This window comes from Prosopis cineraria, unplaced genomic scaffold (assembly GCF_029017545.1).
Source record: "Prosopis cineraria cultivar Desert tree isolate PC_DT_omini unplaced genomic scaffold, ASM2901754v1 PC12, whole genome shotgun sequence".
NCBI classification, from domain to species: Eukaryota; Viridiplantae; Streptophyta; class Magnoliopsida; order Fabales; family Fabaceae; genus Prosopis; species Prosopis cineraria.
In genome coordinates, this window is record NW_026555343.1 from 20383210 (window position 1) to 20389092 (window position 5883).

The following is a 5883-nucleotide window of genomic DNA, read 5'->3' on the forward strand; positions in this document are numbered from 1 at the left end:
CTTCTGGATCATCTAGTATTACAAGTAAAGCGTGTCAAGTTATAAAGATTTGATTTGATTATAGAGTTTCTAAGATTGATCTGATTTATATTCCTATAAGAGGAATAGAAGTAATTATTGGTGGTGGCCAATAATGAAAAAAGAGTTGATAGAGTTTGTCAGAAGGTTAAGATCAAGGATCAAAGGCTAGCTGAAACATTACAGCCATTAGAGATATCTAAGTGGAAATGCGACAACATTTATATGGATTTCATCTTTGGGCTACTAAGAACTCAATATGAACACAATATTATATTGATGATTGTTAATCAATTGATGAATTCAACTTACTTCTTAGCCATTAGGATCAATGATTCTCTAGAGAAGTTGGCAGAGATCTATATACATGAAATTGTGCAGTTGCATAGAGTACTTGAGGATATAACTTTTTATTGAGATCCAAGATTCACGTCTAGGTTATGGGGACCATTATAGAAGGTTATAGGTACTACTTTGAAGTTTAGTACTTCCTATCATCCTCAGACTGATGGGCAAACAGAGCAAACCATTCAAACTTTAGAAGATATGCTGTGATCTTATATGTTGGAGTTATGTGGTAGCTGGGATAATTACTTGCCACTAGCTAAGTTTGTATACAATAATAACTACCATTTTAGCATTTAAATGGAATCAATATGAAAGGAAGTGTAGAGTACCATTGTGTTAGACAAAATTACATGAAAGAAGTATTATAGGACCTAATATTGTGGATCAAACTATGTAGAAGATTGAATTGATATGGTAGAAGCTATTGACAACTCAAAGCAAGTAGAAAAGGGTTATGCTGATCAACAAAGAAGGCAATTGGAGTTTTTGGTAGGTAATTATGTATTTCTAAAAGTTATGCCAGTAATGGGAATCAGGAGATCAATTAGAGCTAAGAACTTGACTCCCAGATTCATAGGTCCATTCAAAGTCTTGAGAGAATCAGGTGGTTGCCTATCAAGTGGCTTTGCCTCTATAGTTATCTGGAATTTATGATGTATTTCACATGTCTCAACTTATAAAGTACCAACTAGATCCTTCTTACATAATTGAGCCTAAAGAGGTGGAGCTACAAGAGAATATGACCTATAAGGTAAAACCAGAATGAAAAGTAGATGTGAAGGATAAGCACTTGAGAAATAAGACTATTCAACTAGTAAAAATGTTTTGGAAGGGTATCACTCTTGGTGATATAGCCTGGGAAGCAGAAGCCAAAATGAGACAGTAATATCCTCACCTATTCCCTTAGGGGTGTGTGTGTTAATGGTTATTGCAAGTTTGAGGACAAAATTCTTAAAAGGAAGGGATAATTGTAACATCCTGAATTTTTGATTTTTACATTAACATTGATTAAGGATTAAATTGGTGATTTAATGTGGGATTTAGATTCTGGATAGTGAAGTATTGAATTGACTTGTTGGGATGTTATATAAGTAGATATGAGTAGAAGAGTAAACTCTAGTGTGTGAGTATAGTAAGGATTACTCTCACTGTGCCATGCGTTGTAACAAAGGATGAATGTGTCGTGTAACCCCCTCCTATATTTGCTCGATACAGAAGAAGATTATAGGAATCATCACATCCAAATACATAATTTATTAATAAAATATTTGTGTTAGAAAAGCTTCGGCTAAAAAATTATTTCACAAATCATTAAAAATAGCAATACATCAGAGGATACATAGTGAAAATAAATCATAGACATTCATCTCATCCAATGCATGCATTTAAATTCACACCACTAGGTTGGATTAAGGGCCATCCATTGTGGTGTGCAGTACTTGCACCATTACATGTGGCATAAAGCCACACGCCCAACTTTTTGTGCCATACACCGCGGCATGTGATACCATACGCCGTGGCACATCTATCTGAATTTCTGCTATCATTTTGACAATAAAAATGATGAACTTTCGGCGTGTGCTGTTTTCATATATGGCGTTTGATCGAAGTGATTCAAGCACCCACATGAAGCTTAGTTCATAAGCTAGCTAATTAGATAGGTTTGGACATGATCCAATAGTCCAAACAAAGTTTGGACACCCAGGTGCAACAAGTCACTTTTTCTAAAAAAGTTACACACCCAAGTGCTTAAATTAATCCCTTTCTCTCATCAGACCACACAAGGTCTTGAATGAAGTCCAAGAGGACCTAATACACCTGATTGGCCATATTATATCACAATTATACACCTATATTAAAATTTGACCCCTCAATGGTCAATTTTCACAATTCACGAACTTTCATAAATTTCTATCGCTTGGCATAACTTGGCTTGCTTGGATTTTTACTCAATATAAATAGATACATCTACATTCATAACATGTATATTACTCAATGTTTGCCCTAAATTACTTTTTTTTCATCATAATTTCTCATGTGGGCTTAAGATTCATCAACATTCACTATAATTCAACACAGACATACTCAAATCATAGCCTTAATTCATTTCATCATATATACATACAATTAGGCTAAGATTCCATAAAATAATGACTCAAGTCATGCATGCAACAATATGGAAACTAATTTACACATATGTACACCAGTTTTTAAGTTCAGTTCATTACACAAACTTAGAGTATACATAGCTTCAGCAATTTAAGTCAGTCCAGACTCTTCTCTTGCCCTAATCACTGCCTTGCCCTGTAAACATGTAACCATAAGTGCGAGATAAAAATCTCAATAATAGAATAACTCACTCCCATTGACTATCACATGTAACAATATGAAAGTAAAGCATAATATACCATTTAAATCTCATTAACATGGCATATATCACAAGTTCCACTTTTCAATTCAAAACTACATATATCCATTCCCTACTTTTCACTACTTTCTCACATAACATTTCATAGCAAGATCACTATCGACCAAATGTTCAAATCACCCTGACATGAAACCATAAGCCCACCTTAAACTAATATACACTCTCATTAGCCTTAAGCTCACTTGTAGTGGTAGAATCACTTGACTAAAGATGTTCTATCTCACTTACAAACTATAGTTTCCCCTAATACATATAATGGGGCATCGTTGACTCCAACACCATGTCACATAGATACTAAGGAGTCTCAAATCTCTAACATTGCACCTTAATAGGTACTAAAGACATCTTTTCTAACACTGTACCATATAAGGCACTAAGGAGGTTTTCTCCAACAACGCACCCCATTGGGCACTAAGGAGAATATGTAATATGGTCTTATCACTACCTCTTTAGATGGGTGAATTTTTACCCCTATGATCATGCTTTCCAAATCATTTAAGGTTCTTCATTGCCACTTTACATTTTTTCTCATACATAACATATATATATATATATATTAACATATTTAAAATCACCAATTTTAATGATTTTATTAAATCAAAAGCTATTTCATGCAGCAATCACACAATGCTATAAAACATGCTTGCTTCAAAACACTTTCATACATTACATAGAAAACTCACACATAGTTACAATAAACAATTAAACAAATAAAGTTATTTGATTACCTTAACCCTTTTGTCACTAAAAAGGTTACCCGTGGATTTCAACCACCACTATAGCTTATTTCAAGATTCCCTTCTCTATTCACACGTTTTAGTCATTTCGTCTATTTTGACCAAAAACTCATATTTACTATTTAGGGCTATATTCATTTGTGAACTCTATTTCATTTATCCATTCTAAGTCCACTACTACTCAATTACTACTTTACATCACCTCAACTTATCATCTTTCACTCAAACCATATTTCTGCCCTAAAATTTCTCCCTCTAAGGGCCAAATTGAGCCTACAGGTTCAAAGCTCTATCATTCAACTTTAAACTAGCTACAAAGTTCTAATTTAACTTTTGAGAACCTTTTTATTACTTTTTGAAAAAAAATCAAACCCCTCAAATTCCACCAATTCAATTTTCCTATAACTCATTTTTAAAGAAATTTGTATGGAATGGAAAGTAAGAGTTATAGATAGCTTACCTGTTAAGTTATCAATCAGAAGTACCTTCTAATGACTTGAAATGGCTTGCCCTAGCTCTTCAGCCCTTCTCCCCTCCTTCTCTCATGTGTTTTTAGTTTCTTTCTTCTAAAATTTCTAAAATTTCATGACATAAGAAGTCATTTTCTAGTCCATGCACCATAGTGCATGCATCACAAGCCATAATATATGGCACAATGAGATTTATTCTCACCTCACGCACTTGCTTCAACCTGAAACACACTCCCTCCACCTGTACCTATTCATACAACATCCTAATGAATCAATCCATCAATTAATCATCTAAATATTTAATCCCACACTAATTACCACTTTGTCTTTGATTAACCACTAACCTCAGGATTAAGAAATTCAGGATGTTATACATTACGGTGTATAGTGCATAAGTTAGATAAATGGGATGTGTTTACTCATGGAAAATAGAAGAAAAAGCAAAGAAAAGAGGGTCAAGCATGAAAGAGAGAAGGTCCTCTACTAGGGCAAGCAAAATTAGGAGCAAGGATGATGTTTCTGGCTTATTACTTATTGGGTAAGTCTTATACTGCCTTAACCTTTGATTCTACCTTGTTTTCTCTTTGTTTAAACTATTGAGAAATTGAATTTGAAAGTTTTAAGGAGATGATTGCTTACCTTATAGTAATAAAAGGGTCCTTTAAGACTAAACTAGTACTTTGTAACTTGTTTGATTCAAAACGATAAAGCTTTAAAGCTATAGGCACAATTTGACCTAAGCTGGAGAAAAAGTAATGGGAAATTTTGATAATGGGTGTGTTAGTGCTAAAATTAAGAGGTAATTGGGAATAGAGCATGGAAATGGGCACGAATAAGAGGAATAGTAGTGATTAGATGTTTAATTATGATAATTGGCTCTTTTTGTTAATGGTGAAATTGATTTTGGGTCCTAAATTTGTGTAGATTCTAGCATGTGACATGTAAAAAGTGAAAAGAAGTTTGAAAAAGGTTGTGAAACATGGGTAACCCTTTCTATTGAATAGAAGGGTTGAGGTAACCATATAGTTTATTATATTTATTAACTATTATAACTGTGTAGAAGAAATAGTATAATTTTGGAGTTTTGGTTTTGTTAGTTTTTATGCATGATTTGCATTGTAAATGATTTTAGCATGAAATTAGATTTGTGAAAGGAAAGTTTAATAATTTTTGACTTTATTTGATATATATGTATATAGCATGAATTTGTGTAATTGAGATAAATTGTGTAAAAAGCATGATCATAAGGAGTAGGAGTTCACCCAGGATTTATAGGGATGTGAGTGAAACATCCATATGGTCGGGCTAGCACCATCAAACATCCGATGTAGCATTATACGAGCTAATACCATGGGTAATTTAGTATAGCACAGATTGGGACTATTACTATCAGACATCCAGGCAGTTTGGCAACTCTCTAATACCTATTAGTATGCAGTTAGGAGTCAACAATGACTCTATCACAAGTGTGTGATGAGGAAAACCATATTCCATAGGTAGGATAGATTACCTTTGGCTAGGTATTTCTACCACTAAAAGTGTGCTCAAGTCAATGAGTGATTGATCCAGTAAAGCCTATAGTTTCATGTCAGGGAGCATTAGAGGTTCGGTGGCTAGATAATCATACTAGAGTGGTATTTACATGGAAATTCTTTAAAACGAGGAAATTCCTATATACTTTGATATATAATTGTTATTACCTTAGTTTTGTTACTTTAACATAGTTATCTATTGTAATAGACATTAAATGAACTCTATTGGTTACTGAGATTTTGATCTCACCTGTGGTTATTTACATTTTTTGATTCTGATAGCAGTGGTGTGAAGGGGAAAGACACAAGCTGAGTTAATATCCCTCACAAAAGCCTTTTGTAAGAATTGG